This window comes from Herpailurus yagouaroundi, unplaced genomic scaffold (genome assembly GCF_014898765.1).
Source record: "Herpailurus yagouaroundi ecotype Mexico unplaced genomic scaffold, PumYag 164, whole genome shotgun sequence".
Taxonomy (NCBI): domain Eukaryota; kingdom Metazoa; phylum Chordata; class Mammalia; order Carnivora; family Felidae; genus Herpailurus; species Herpailurus yagouaroundi.
The window spans coordinates 44,334,700-44,351,170 of NW_024412405.1; the positions used below are offsets into that span (position 1 = coordinate 44,334,700).

At 34.6% G+C, this 16,471-nt stretch overlaps 1 pseudogene; it reads right to left on the reverse strand.

Annotated features, from left to right (window-relative positions):
- Nucleotides 1-14,727: 14,727 nt before the first annotated feature.
- On the reverse strand, nucleotides 14,728-15,449 carry LOC121037964 (60S ribosomal protein L19-like; annotated as a pseudogene).
- Nucleotides 15,450-16,471: the final 1,022 nt, after the last annotated feature.

Sequence of the window (16,471 nt, forward strand, 5' to 3'; positions counted from 1 at the left end):
TGTGAATTTACTAAAAATCACTGAATTGTACATTTTTAAAAGGTGTATAGATTTGCGTGTGAATTATATCACAGTAAAACTGTTATAAAACAAATCCACATTGAACTTCTTCTGACATTGGTACCCAGTGATGATGGACACATGAAGTGTGGAGTAGGTGGACCAATGCAATATGAAGAATATAATCTGGGAAGAAACATTTAATGTGGGGAAATGAAAATATGGAACTCTGCATATTAGTAAGAATGGAGTGGGGAGACAGTTATGTCATACACTGAAAAAATACCTCATGATTTCTTTTTCCTGTGTAGATGGGATGAGTGCATGATGTAATGTAAGACCCAAAGAATGGTTTAAAAAAGTAGTTTGTTGTCTCAGGTAATCTTAGAACAATATTGTAAATTCTATATATGTTAAAATACAAGAGCATGTAATCAACCAGTTCAATTAAGTATTATTATCTACATAGTATTCTACTGGAGCTTCTTTTGTGGCATCATGTACAATTTTGTGGCATCATATACAATTCTTAATGACAAATGGAGATAGACATAGGTTTCTGTGTATATAGTCATAAGTTTCTGTGTTTTTGTGTGTGGGTACGTGTATTTGTGAAAAACAGAGTGTGTGTTTCAGTGTATTTGGAGAATGGGAAATGGCAAAGTCGTGTGGAAGAAGGAAGCTAGAGCTTTGCCTTAGGCTCACACATAACTCACCTGTTGTAGAAATGAAACATTCAAGGGTAGAACATTAAATCACTGAATATGACAGAGAGAATTTAATATCGTGAGGGGTCTATAGCTTCGCAAAAATTTAAGAACAGAATAAGGTTGTAAACAAGGAGAAAGATCAGATGCACATTCCAATAAAATTCTTAATTCAAATTTACTCCCTTCAAATAACTTTAAAATTTATACTTTGCATTTGAAGATCAAGCAGATATTCCCTCCTTACTCGTTTCTTATATCAAATCCAACAGCAAACCTGTCTGGAACAGTAACGGAAACAAACTTTTATTAAGCTGGTATGCCCCAGGGATATAATTTTCACACAGGAAATTAAATTTACGAACAGAAATTCAGTTGATTTTTATTGATTATTTAAAATATATTCTTTTTTAGAGAATCTATAGATAATCAGGAAACAGATGTTTATCATCCTCGCCCCAAAATTGAATATAGATCTCATAATGATGATGGATAAAATCAATGAGAGTAAAGAACAAAAAATAGAGTGATTAAGTACGCTGTAGTTTTTTTGTCATTGAAATTACTTTTGGGTGGAAGCATATCAATCAGAGTAGATTGTGATGTGGTGGTTTATAAAATATAACCCAACATCTCACTGGCCGAAAACAAAATTTTATTTCTTGTTTATAACACAAGCTTAAAAAGAGACAGGCAAGTGACTAAGGGTGGAGGCTAAGGAGGCCCCGTGTCCATGCAATGACTCACCTGTGTCTAGACAGGGAGATGTGCACTGGCACTTAAAGTTACTATAGTTTACTGACAGCTATTTCTTATTCTCACATTTTATTGGCCAATGGAATGGCCATACTTTTCTTCAAAAGAGTTGAAGAAATACAACCCATTATGTTTCCAGACGCAGAAAAGGAGAGATTATAAGGTAAAGAGCATTAATGAATACTGTTAATAGGTTCTGAGATCAAATTTTAATACACTAAATTCAGACCAAAAATAAATGTTCATCTTGTAAAAATCTGAGAATTTGCAGAACTTGAGGAATTTTACTTTATGATTTTGAAAGTTTATTTATTTTTGAGGGGGGAGGGGCAGAGAGAGAGGGGGACAGAGAGAGATCTGAAGCAGGCTCTATGCTGACAGCAGAGAGTCAGATGCGGGGCTCAAACCCACAAACCATGAGATCATGACCTGAGCCAAAGTCGGAAGCTTAACCCACTGAGGCACCCAGGTGTCCCAGAGCTTGAGGAATTTTTAAAAGGCACTGATAAAAGCTCACCATGCCACCAAGAATATTTACAATTAGGGTTAGGATTAGGTTTTCTAAGTAAGATCCAAGAGTAGTCAAAACAACTAAACATCTATTTTTTTTCTTAAAATATTTTTATTTATTTTGAGAGAGAGAGTGAGAGAGAGTGGGGCAGGGGCAGAGAGAGAGGGAGAGAGAGAAAATCCCAAGCAGGCTCTTCAGTGTCAGAGCAGAGTTTGATGTGGGACTCAAATTCATGAACCACAAGATCATGACCAGAGCTGAAATCAAGAGTCAGACACTTAACTGACAGAGTTACCCAGGTGCCCCTAAACATCTGTCTAATAAAGAGGCATTTTCATCCTATCTTGATTACAAAAAGTAAACATAATAAACACATCTAAATACCAAACTGCATTTCAGTTCTATTAATTGGTAGAAGAACAAACTGCTACAAAAATAAAACTTGGATAAATTTTATCTCTTCCCTTTTGAAGAATTGATATATGTGATTAGCACAGAGATGGCTCATAATAAATGCTAAGAAAAAGCTAGAATTATAGGGGTGCCTGGGTGGCTCAGTGGATTAAGCGTCTGACTTCAGCTCAGGTCGTGATCTCACAGTTCATGAGTTTGAGCCCCACGTCAGGCTCTGCTGATGGCTCAGAGCCTGCAGCCTGCTTCAGATTCTGTCTCTGTCTCTCTGCCCTTCCCCTGTTGGTGTTCTCTCTCTCTCTCCCTCTCAAATATAAAATAAAACATTAAAAAATTAAATAAAAGCTAAAATTATAAATAAAACTTTTTAAACAACCTTCTTCCTCACCTTCGAAACAATGGCAAAGTGCTTTTTCAGGGTATTAAGTTTCTATTGTTGCTGTAACAAACTACCATAAGCTTGGTGGCTTAAAACAACACACATTTACTATCCTTCGATTATAGAGGTCAAAAGACCTAAAATCCATGTATTGGCAGGCTCTGTTGTGGAGAACCTAGGAGAGTTTCTTTTCTTGCTTTTTCCAGGCCTTAGAGGCCTGTATCCTTACTTGAGAAATCTCCTCCATTTTCAAGGACAGAAGTGCGACATCTTCAAATCTCTGTCACCTCTGGCTTCTGCCATCCTGTCCCCTCTTCATCTCTGACTCTCCTGTCTCCCTCTTATCAGGGCCCTTGTGATGAGGATAATTTGTTAACAATGTACTGAGTGTCCTGATACTAGTTATGTTTTTGAAATTTCAAAGAGTTTACAAATTATTCAATTAAAATGTTTTCTCCAATTATAAAAAAGTTTTACTAGAATTTTAATTTATGAGGTTATCAAATTTACCAATCATACCCTTTTATTACAAGTTTTATAGAAGGATTTGAATGTACCAGAAGGATTGGCTAAATAAAGTTGATGGTAATTGAATGCTGTATTTGCTTCTGATAGACCTCTTCATATTATTTTTCACAAGTTCTGAAAGATTTTTCTTTCAAAATAAACAAGAGAGACAAAAATGGATTTAGTGGTTGTTTTGAAATACATGAGCTTCTTTATTAGCATAAGGATAAAGAAAGATCTTTCACAAAACAAATGTCTCAATGATACAGAAACTGAAGGCAATACTGTGAACAGGGGTTGGAACAAACTGGCAACAAGGGGTCAGTACTGGTCACCGATGTAATATGTTCTCTGCACATCACACTTTTTATTGTAGCACACTTATCGTTACTATGTAATCTGAGTGGATTGTACTTCACGTTAATAAAATTAAGGTGATGGACTCAACTTCTATACATGCTACAAGAATCACTTCTCCACGGAAAGTGATTCTAATAATCCCAGTATTAAAGTAGAATGGAAAGTGATATTGGCATAAAATTATTTGGATTTGAAGCTGTCGTGTATGACATTAGCCTTACAGTAGCAGTGTTAGTAACAGGTTAAAAATGCATATAGACCACAGGTGATGCAATAGTGACTTAATTCAGATTGATGGGTTTAGGGGTGGACATTAATTTGAAAACAATATAGAATGTATACTTTATCCCATCAGGCACTATGCAAAGTGGTAAATGATATGGGATTGAAAAGAAGTTAGATGTTATTATGTGAATATCTGAAATCTGTTGTTCAGTTGAGAAGATATGATTGATGAAGAGAAACTATCTGGAGAATCATCAAAAATCTCAGTGTTTGGGGCACCTGGGTGGCTCAGCTAGTTGAGTTTCTGACTTCAGTTCAGGTCATGATCTCACGATTCATTGGTCGGAGCCCCACATCAGTCTCTGAGCTGACAGTGACAGTGCTGAGCCTGCTCCTGATTCTCTAGCTAGCGAGCTCGCTGCCCCTCTCCCACTCGTGCTCTCTCTCTTGCTCTTACAAATAAATAAATATTAAAAAAAAATCTCAGTGCTTCTGTACAGACAATAAATACCAAAAAAAAAAAAGAAAATAATAAGTCTGAAAATACAGAAAAAAGTATGGATCAACTTTAAAAAGAAAAGATGAAGTCTGAATTTTCCAGAGGTGTTGTTTATGGATAATGTGTAGGACATGATTTTGTTAAGACATGAATTTAAAATGTAGGGATTTGTTTTGTGTGAATATACACTTTTGGCTATGCACCAACAATCAGTTAAGAAATACATGCATATTTTTCAGGCAGTTACTGGATTACACTGAGCACCAAAAAGCAATGTGAATAAATTAAATTGAAGGATTTCTTCTTGTAAAAAATTGGGAAGTTAGTAACTTCCTAAAATTATTGTGTAGTATATGCCATCAATTTTATACTGTATCTGGTTACTTTTAAAAACTTAAATTTTCTAGAATTTGCATGAAGCGTCCTTTTGTAAATAGTAAGCATTATTTGTTTTATATTTAAAACACTGAGTTCAATTTATATATCCATATAATGTATGCACACTGTATTGCCAGACACATCACACAATAACCTCATGAATACTTAATGCTTTTTATTCAGAATGTACATAGATTTCGTAAAGTTACCCCACTGCTGCATAAACAGTTCATAAAACCAGCATGATCTGACTGTGCAAGTGCTTTTTAAAATTAACTTGGTAGTAAATTTTAATTATTTATACAAGCTGTATTATGAGCTTATATTTTGTCAGTAGTGTTCGATGGCAACATTGTGACTGGACTTAGATTCTTATACAATATAAGTTACATAAAATAAAATATAGAATATGTGTAGGTTATTATGTCATCATGTTATGATTCTTGGTCCTTATTGCAAATAATTAATAAGTACATATTGCTAGATTGAGATATATGGTAATTTTTTTCTAACAGCATATGTGTATTGACATCATACATTAAAAAGAAAAAAAAGGAGAAAAATACCACCTAGCACTCTTATAAAAAGGCATCCAACATAATGATCATGATTGGATATGATTACTTGAGCTATGCTTCCACTATTTTCTTTTCAGCGTGTTTACCATTAAGCAGGCAATTGGGTTATTTTGTGTGATAGATCTATTTCTGACACAATGTCTACATCTTGTCAACAGCTCATTGAGTGAAGAGAATTTGTGTGACATACCAAAGAAGCATACATACATACATATATATGTATGTATAAAACTTAGAGATAAGGGCAAACCTTCTAATTCTTCAGCAATAGTAAATTCTGCCTAAATAATGAAAAACTGTAATAGTACATGTAATAAACAAGGCTGTTACAGTTGACAACTAAGTGATGGTAGTGTTAGAGAAACAATCAAGAGAAGAAAGTAACAAATTTAGGTGGAATCAAGTATCACAAAATGAGACATACTAGAAGAATTCACAAAATAATACAACTTGAGTTAGTGATAATGATTTCTGGTAATATCTACTTGATAATGGAGTTTATTACACAACTTCTAATAGAAAGTCCTGCTGAATACAGTTAAAAGCCATTTTAGCTAAACGGTGATGATTATATGTCATCACGCCTTCTTTTGGATTTGATGGAAGAATAAAACCCAGGAAACATTGCATTTTCAATGAGAAAACTGACAGCGAGACCATCCTTAGATATCTGCATTTAGATAGTCTGCCCAACATTACATTTCTGCCACTTATGTATGCCCTGTCCCCATTTGAATCCAAACCCTGAAAGCTAAAAATTAGTGTTTACAATATACAAGTGCAGTAATGTAAACTTTATGTTATTTCACACATTAGACAATAAACAAGAACACTTGACAATATTTGAAGACAATTTATAATCTTTATAAACAGCTGATAATGAAAAGTAAATAACTTTACATCATTTTTATTTTATTGCTTGACTGACTATATTTAATTTAATCTGGTTTTTGGCCTACATAAAAATCTTAGTTTGAACCTCAAATTGAAAGAGAATATTTCCCAAAGCCAGTGAATCTTAAACTTTGATGCACAGTCAAATCATCAGGAGGAAGAGGGAGAGAGGGGTCTTTAAAAACATTTATATTTATTCTTGGCTCTTACTTACAGGCATAAAGATTTAATTGATATGGGCTATGACCCTGTCATCCAGAGTTTTAGAAGCTCACTACATGATTTCAGTATTCAGTACAATTTGGGAAGCTAAAGCCTTATTCCTTCTTAGAGCTATTTTAGAGCTACCTGAAAGGAAGGAGAAATTGAGAATAACACCAAAACATTTTGATTCTACTATCAAACAATACCTTGAAGATCACTTTGCTTTCTGAAAACCCTTAACTATATTGCTAACGATGGGAGAGGCTTAAAATAATGATTCAAATTCTGTTCATGACCCTCATCTAACAAAACCTCATGTCTGGCCTTGCCTCTCTAGATCAAACCTAGATTAAACTGCTGCATGCATGTTCCAGCCAAAACTCAAAGATTGTTGATCCTAGTTCAAAGTAATGACCAAGAGTAGGCATGGTGGAAAGACAAAAACTAATAATCCTTGATCACACTATGGTGTGTTCTCCACCTTTCTTTGTTCTCATGGCAACATCATGTATTAGAAGTAAGTTCTCACCATTTGCTAGATTAAAAATGGATATTTTGGGGAGTTAACTATCCTATTCAAAGAGTGGGCTTAGGCAGGACTCATAAAAAGTTCTGTCAGACTCAAAAGACTTTGATGTTTTTAACTTGTTGGATTCTCATTCTAGTTCTTCTAGAAAACAATAAATCATAAAAATGATTGAGACACACAATTAAAAGAACAATTTGAATCATTGTGCTATTAAACCACAGGATACATGGGTCTCTTATGTATCCGAAGATGTGGAAGAGAAAAAAACATATTTATATGAATGGACTTGATTGACACAAAGTCTCTTAACACTTCCCGTAGGAACTCATCATCTAAAGTCATGCAACTGCTTGAATCTAATATAAATGAAATCTTGTGGGGTAAACAAATCAACATATATATGACGGTTATATACATAAATGTATTGATATTATGTATATATAACATTTTAATATATTTCAAACAGAATAGATTACAAGGTTATGAATTATGATTAGGAGCCTTTTTTCATTTCCTAAATCCCTTGTTATTTCCTATATGATACAATTTAAGTTTCATCCTATAAGCTCAATGAAAGCTTTTAACAATCTGACTCTAAATTACCTTTCTTTTTTTTTTTCAATATATGAAGTTTATTGTCAAATTGGTTTCCATACAACATCCAGTGCTCATCCTAAAAGGTGCCCTCCTCAATACCCATCACCCACCCTCCCCTCCCTCCCACCCCCCATCAACCCTCAGTTTGTTCTCAGTTTTTAAGAGTCTCTTATGTTTTGGCTCTCTTCCACTCTAACCTCTTTTTTTTTTTCCTTCCCCTCCCCCATGGGTTTCTGTTAAGTTTCTCAGGATCCACATAAGAGTGAAACCATATGGTATCTGTCTTTCTCTGTATGGCTTATTTCACTTAGCATCACACTCTCCAGTTCCATCCATGTTGCTACAAAGGGCCATATTTCATTCTTTCTCATTGCCACGTAGTACTCCATAGTGTATATAAACCACAATTTCTGTATCCATTCATCAATTGACGGACATTTAGGCTCTTTCCACAATTTGGCTATTGTTGAGAGTGCTGCTATAAACATTGGGGTACAAGTGCCCCTATGCATCAGTACTCCTGTATCCCTTGGGTAAATTCCTAGCAGTGCCATTGCTGGGTTATAGGGTAGATTCTAAATTACCTTTCAAAATATGTTTGGACTATGTGCACATCTCCTAAAAAACTATGAATCTGCATATCTTTTTTCATAATAATTTCTCTGTTCATGATACTCTCTACTGTTCTCTCCCCATCTCAGCTTAGAAATATAATGTTCATTTTTTCTGAGTGTAAATGTTAATTCAGCAAATTCTTCCAGGTCAAGACAGACGTAAGCACTGCCCTCTTAAACACTCATCTACCCCCATGATTTACTTTCCTTAAGTAAATGGGAACATTAATAACTTGTCAAGCACAGAACCTTGATATTAGAAAGGCTGGCTTGAAATCCTAACTTGACAATTTATTAGGTGTTTGATTTTGGCCACATTACTTCAACTAAATACATTGTACTTTCCCCATACTAAATTAAGACTTAGTATTTTATAAAGACATAGTAAAAAAATAAATGAGGCATACAAAGTATACATTTCATTATGCATATAAGCATCATTTTAATATTTTTTTAATTTGATGGTAGAGGCAACCTGTTGGGATATACCTTTACTATATATCCTATTAGATATAAAATTATAAATATATGAATGTGCTTAAAACATTTTTGAATCTGTATTTCCAATGTGTTCCATATGTTGGAAGAAATAAATTCCATAATATTAGCATTTCTTTCAATCACCAAGATGTGATCTGTTTTGCAATACTGAGCAATTTTCTAACAAGTTCATATTCTATTACCTTTCATTTATGTGTGTACACACACACACACACACACACACACACACACACACACACACAAATCCTAATGTCCTTTCCAAGTTTGGCAATGTTGTGAAACTAAAGCAACTCCTGTGTTTATGGATGAAATTCAAATTCCCTATTTTACTGACTGCTTAATTCCTGCAAAATTAAGCCACCTGCTTACTTAGTACAACATTACACTAACTCATTCTGATTATACCGCAGACTGCAAGTGCCAATGTAAATAGTCAGTAGGCACATCTCCAAAATATTTTCTAGCAGAATATTCTGTGCTCTATGGACACTTTTAACTGACCTGTGTGTTAATAGTCATTCAATAGGCAGTAAAAATGTTAGCATAAAATAAATACTCAAAAACAGAAGCAAAGCAACAAACCAAAGTTATCCAGCAATAATAAGGAAATTTATATGGAATCTGGAAATTCAGTATGTAGAATCTTATCATCAGACTCCCCCAAGGACAAAAATAAAAATGCATCATAAAATGATCTCTACTTATAGTTAGGTGCCTCTTCTTTGACCATCTTAATCATAATAAGACATAATCAGAGGATTACACATACATTCAAATACAAATTCAAATATTTAATAAATAATAATCCCGGATTTTAATGACCTAAATTCATCAACATATTGCCAAATTATCTAATTTCTTCTAGATGCTAGGAAATATGTACGCTACACACAGAATGCAGTTTCTTTTTTTTTTTAATTTGAAAGAGAGAGAGAGAGAGAGAGAGAGAGAGAGAGAGAGAGAGAGAGAGATTATGAGCAAATAGGGGAGAGTGGCAGAGGGAGAGACAGAATCCCAAGCAGACTCCATGTGCACATGGAGTCTGATGCGGAGATCAGTTCTACCATTCTGGGCTCATAACCTGAACCAAAATCAAGAATTGGACTCTCAACCAATTGAGCCACCCAGGTACCCCCAGGATGTACTTGTTGACTAACTTACATTTCAAGAATTTTTAGGAACTATCTATATTATATTCCTCCAAATTTCCCCTCACTCTCTAAATTACCTTTAAAGTTGTAAAGATATCATCATTTATATATACAAACATAAAATGTATACATCATATATACATACTCACATACATAGAAAGATCTTTCTGCATACACACATACATATATGTACATGGCACATATGGATACATATATGGATACATGAATACACATATACCTATGTGTATATAAAGATCTCATCTGTGAAAATGGTAGAGTAGGATGTGTCTCCCTACCAATACAACACTGCAATGGCAGAATCTGCCTGATGTAATTATTTTGTACCTGGAGTCTACTGAAGGCTTAAAACTTCTAAGGGAAGGCCTGAATGGTAAACTGAAGTTAATTTCAATTTCGGATCTTAGCACAGTAGCACCTACCCCTCCTCTACCCCTCTGGCCACAGTAGCAACTCAACAAGTGTTCCAGAAGCAGCTTGGACACATAACTTGTGGCAGCCAGAGTGGGCAAAAATGACCCTAACCTCCAAATATCAAGTTTCTCTGCCCTGATTGGGGACTATTGGTTCTATCTCAGAGGTGCAGAGAAATGTCATCAAAACTAAAGGGGAAAGAAAGAAAGAGAGAAAGAAAGAAAGAAAGAAAGAAAGAAAGAAAGAAAGAAAGAAAGTAAGTTTCTAAATACTGACTGAAGGTATACCTCACTATCAAATATCCTGAAGCACATAGAGTAGAAAACATTTATTCAACATCTCTCTTTAGCCCATAGTAATTCTATTCTACTTATTGTCTCTATGAATTTGACCACTCTAAGGATCCTCTACAAGGGAAATCATAGAGTATTTATCTTTTTGTGGCTGACTTACTTCACTTATTTTAAGTCTTCAAGGTTTATCCATATTGTAGCATGTGTCAGAATTTTCTTCATTTTCAAGACTAAATAATATTCCACTGTAAGTACATACCACATTTGTTTATTCATTAACATTCAATGGACACTTGGGTTGCTTTCTTTCCACCTTTTGACTCTTGTGAACAATGTTGTTATGAATATAGTTATAAAACTATCTGTGTGAGTCCCTGTTTTCAATTTTGGGGCATATGCCCAAAAGCAGAATTGATGGATCATATGATTAATTATATTTTTAATGTTTTGAGAACCATCATACCATTTTCCACAATTTGTGCCATTTTATAGTCCCCTAATAACAGTGAATGAGGGCTTCAATTTTCTACATCTTCATCACATTCGTTACCTTTTTTAATAGTAGCCATCCTAATGATTATAAAGTGGTGTGAAATTGTGGCTTTGATTTGCATTTCCCTAATGATTAGTGATGTTGAGCATTTTTTTGGATGTGCTTATTGACCATCTGCACATCTTATTTTGATGAATGTTTACCCAAAGTCTTTGCCAATCTTTTAAAAAATTGTGGAAAAGAACACATGATATTTATCATCTAACCTGGTTTTAAATGTATAGTTCAGTACATAATATTAAGTATAGTGTGAAGTATAGTCACATTTTTGTGTAACAGATTTACAGAACCTTTTCACTTACAACACTGAAATTCTATAAACCCAAAATACTAACTACCCTTTTCTGTACCCTCCACCCTTGGCAACCAACCTTCTACTTACTGTTTCCATGAATTTTTTTTTTCTATTTGAGACATTTCATGTGAGAGAAATCATATGGTTATCTGGCGACTAACTTATTTTGCTTAACATTCTATCCTGAGGATCATCCAAGTTGTAGCATGTGAGAGAATTTCCTTCCTTTTTAAGGCTGCATAAAATTCCATTGTATGTATACACTATATTTTTTTATCCATTCATCTGTTTATGAACATTTGGGTTGGTTACACCTCTTAGATATTGTGGATAATGCTACAATGAACAAAGTATACAGATACTGTTCAAGATCCTGCTTTGAATTCTTTTGGGTATATACCCAGAAATAAGATTATTGGAACATATAGTTAGTTATTCTTTTTTTTTTCACTTTTTAAGGAAGCTTTTCCTAATGGCTATAACCTTTTGCATCCCCCTGCCCCCAACAGTTCACAAGGTTTCCAACATCTCTGTATTCTTACCAACATTAATTTCAGTTCTTTTGATAACAGCTATCCTGGTGGGTGTGAGATATCTCATTGTGGTTTAATTTACATTTACCTAATAATTAGTAATGTTAAACCTCTTTTCATATGCTTAAATTTCATTTGTGTATCTTTTTTGGAGAAATATGTATTAAAATCCTATGCCCATTTTTTAAGTGAGTTAATTTGTTGTTGTTATTGAGTTGTAGATGTTCCTTATATATTCTGGATATTAGTCCCTTATCAAATATATGATTGGCAATTATTTTCTCCCATTCTGTAGGTTACCTTTTCATTCTGTTGTTTCCTTTAGTACACAAAATTTTTGAAGTTTGATGTGGACCCGCTTTTTAAAAATTGTGTTGCCTATGCTTTTGGTGTCATATCCATAGAAATCACCAGCAAATATGAATATCTGAAATTGTATCCTAGATTTTCTTATAGGAGTATTAAAGTTTAGGTCTTACATCTTTGGTCAATTTGCATTAATTTTTATGTAAGGTATTAGCTACGGGTCTGAATTCATCCTTTTACATAGGGATATCTATTTTTCCCAGCACCATTTGTTGAAGAGATGATCTTTTCCCCTTTGTAGCAATATTTAGACTACCTACCCATGAAAATCTCTTATTTATATTCTTTGATTTCCCTCATCATAGTTTTATTTGTTTTTCATCATTTAAATTCTGTACATATTTTATTGGCTTTCTACCTATGTTATTTCCTTGGTTTTGGTGCTAATGTAAGTTGTATTAAGTTTTTTAATTTGAATTTCAATTGTTGATTGCTGGTATAGAAAAACAACTGACTTTAACTTACTAACATTGTATCATGCAAACTTAATATAATTAATTATTAATTCAAGAGTTTTTTGTTGATTCATTAAGATTTTCTACCTCAATAATCATGTTTTCTGTGAACGAAAACAGTTTAATTTCTCCCTTATTTGTACACCTTTCATTTTATTTTCATGTCTTATAGCCTTAGCTAGGATTTCTAGTGCACACAGTCTGCCTCCAGGAATTCATCAGTTACTATGTAGGTACTATGTTACTATGTAGGTACTATGTCGTTACTCTGTAGGTAGCACTATCAGCAGCTTATGCTTCAGATGAGCTGATCTCTTGCTTTCTCTCTCTCTTTTTGTATTCTCTGGTTTCCTACACTCTCAGTGATACTTTCTCCTGTGACCAAGACAGCCTTAATGTTCCCCTGAGCATGACTAAATAATAGACAGATTTCTTCCTGATTATAGAACTGTGGTCTCCTTTTCCTTACAATATTTACTTTATTTTTTTTTAATTTTTTTTTCAATGTTTATTTATTTTTGGGACAGAGAGAGACAGAGCATGAACGGGGGAGGGGCAGAGAGAGAGGGAGACACAGAATATGAAACAGGTTCCAGGCTCTGAGCCATCAGCCCAGAGCCTGACACGGGGCTCAAACTCACGGACTGCGAGATCGTGACCTGGCTGAAGTCGGACGCTTAACCAACTGCGCCACCCACGTGCCCCTACAATATTTACTTTAGAATGTTTACAATTGCAGGGGTGCATGGGTGGCTCTGTTGGTTAAGCGTTTGACTTTGGCCCAGGTCATGATCTCACAGTTCATGGGTTCGAGCCCTGTGTCAGGCTCTCTGCTGACAGCTGAGAGCCTAGAGCCTGCTTCAGATTCTGTTCCTCTATCTCTGCCCCTCTCCTGTTCATGCTCTGTCTCTCAAAAATAAATAAACATTAAACAATTTTTAGAATATTTATAATTGAAAATTCTTGTTTTGCCCTTTGTAAGTAATGTAAATCTTCCAAACTCTTGCCAATTTTACAACCTAGTAATGTCCTTCTTAAAGACCTGGGAAACATCTCTTTGAAATATAATTATCAAAAGAGGTTAGACCCCTGTCTCTCAGTTTCTGAAGGAGGATACAGAGTATAACTCAACGGGTGCCAAACAGCAAACTCAGATGGTCTAATTGCACAGAAAAATATTAGCAAACTCAGAATAATTCAGTGTGCCCACCATATCCTACTGATTAACTTCTCCTAGTACATTTACTTTTTGATTAACATCCTCCAGCTTTTTCACCAACTCACTCCAGTGCTTAAAAATACTTCTGTTTTTTGTTTGTTGGTTTGTTTGTTTCAGTGGAGTTGAATTTAGACTCTATCCCCTATTTCAATAATCTTGAAGAAATTCTTCCTTGCTTGTTTAATACTGTTCAGTAGAATTTTTGTTTGGACACCTGTGACCACAATATTCTAATGAACCTAAGAAAAATCACTGGCTTTCAATTGTTCAGCTTTTTTCTTCCTGTGAAGGCAGAACTGATGACTTGCAAACTTTTCACATGTTGGACTAGAAAGATGAAGTCTAAACAGACTAATCCTTAATTGTAAACTTCTGAGCAACAAGAAACTGAGGGAATGATTTGTGTGTCTTCCTTTTTTTTTTTTTAAGGTTTATTCATTTTTCAGAGACAGAGAGAGAGACAGAGCTTGAGGTGGGGAGGGGCAGAGAGAGAGATGGAGACACAGAACCTGAAGCAGGCTCCAGGCTCTGAGCTGTCAGCACAGAGCCCGACGCAGGGCTCGCATTCACAGACCGTGAGATCATGACCTGAGCTGAAGTCGGACACTGAACTGACTGAGCCACCCAGGTGCCCCTTTTTGTGTGTCTTTCTTAAGTGGTAGTCTGAATATATTCAAGTAGTAATAATGACCACAAGAGATTCTAGGAAATGTATTTGGGTCCTGGAATTTTCTAGATCATCCCCTGTTAAAGCCCAATAGATTTTGCACTAATATAACAAATGGCGAGTGACTATAACTTAAGGGTATTGTTATTATTATTATTATTTTGGAAGATAAAGATCTGTTTTATTGAATAACAGATCTGTGTTATTGCTAAGGCCACTATGTACAGACACAAAGTTTTATCTCTTGGTCTCTTTCTCCTTGGACAGAGTCTTGATGATTTCCTCCTTCTTGGCCTGGAGCTGCTCTTCACAGCACTTGTGTGCTATGATATTCCTTGGTCATAGATCTGAGGGCCTCAGCCTGTCAGCCAGAAGCTTCTTGTGAACCTTGTCTGCCTTCAACTTGTGGATGTGTTCCATGAGAATCTGCTTGTTTTTGAACACATCACCTTTCACTTTCCAGTACAGGCTGTGATACACGTTGGTCAATCTTAGATTCACAGTATCTTCTGAGCAGCCAGTACAGAATTCTCGTCCTCCTCATCCAGCTTAACTTCTCAGGCATTTGAACACTGGCAGTATGTTTTCTCTTACCAATGCCATTATGCTTGCCCTTCCTGCTGGCCAAAGTGTTTTTCTGGTACCAAGCCTGGGGATGGACGGGCACAGGCTTCACAGTGATCAGCCCATCTTTAATCAGTTTCCAGATCTGCTGATAGGAGTTGGCATTGATGATTTCATTGGTCTCATTGGGGTTGAACCAGACCTTCTTTTTGCCACAGCAGAGGACACTGGAGGCAAGCCTCTTCTGAAGCCCAAGCATACTCATGGCTGTGGCCGCAGTATTGAAAGGCAAGAATATTAGTATAAATTTGACCTAATTTGTATCTTTATGTTAATGAAACCCATGCAATGTTGACACTTTTAGCTTAAATTTTCTAGCATTCTATCAAACATAGCATAAGGGTCAGGTCTTGTTGCCTTAGCTATCCACTTACATGTCTTAAATAAGTTAACTGGATTAACTAGGTCACAGTTTACAGTTCCCTAGTGTTTATAACTTTTATTAAAACATGAAGATATCCTGAAATATGAATTTCTGGAAATTACCATAGATTACAAGCAAAACTTTAATAATAAGATTAACACTGACAATTCAAATTACACTCATTTCATTAATCATGTTGGCCTCAAATTCTATTTTATAATAATATAATTTTTGTTGTCTCACTAATTATATCATAAACTGTATATTTGAATTTAACAGGTATTTCTGTAATTTAGTTCAATGAATAAGAATATCAGTATCACATGAAAAATTATATATTTAACATGTTTTAGTATTTATTTATATAAAGAGCTCTATATTAGTTTAAATTGAAGTTTAAGTGTTTTCTAAATTTATCTATAAATTTAAAGGACATTTTAGAAACTTTATTTGGCCCACTTTAAAATGCATGCGTTCTTTTTGGTGGAATGGTAAATCACGTTTGTTTGGCATTTTTAGATGGTTTGACCATATTTAAAAGGGATATGGCATGAATAATCATCTGTATTTATGTATTATATATTAAAATATAATTTATATTAATCTTGTAGATTTTATAAGTATATATTACATACAATTTTATATCTATATATTATATAGATATATAGTCATCCATTTAGCAGAATTTTCTAAGCAGTCTCTAATGCAACTATAAGCTAACAACATAAAATATGTGTAATTTAGTAAGTAAAGGCAACATATTCACCCTCAGTCCAGAATGATTATAATAGGAAGATCTTTGTCTTTGATTTATTGATCTGTGCAGTTTGAACAATTTCATGTTAACATCAACAAATTCTGGCCCTGAA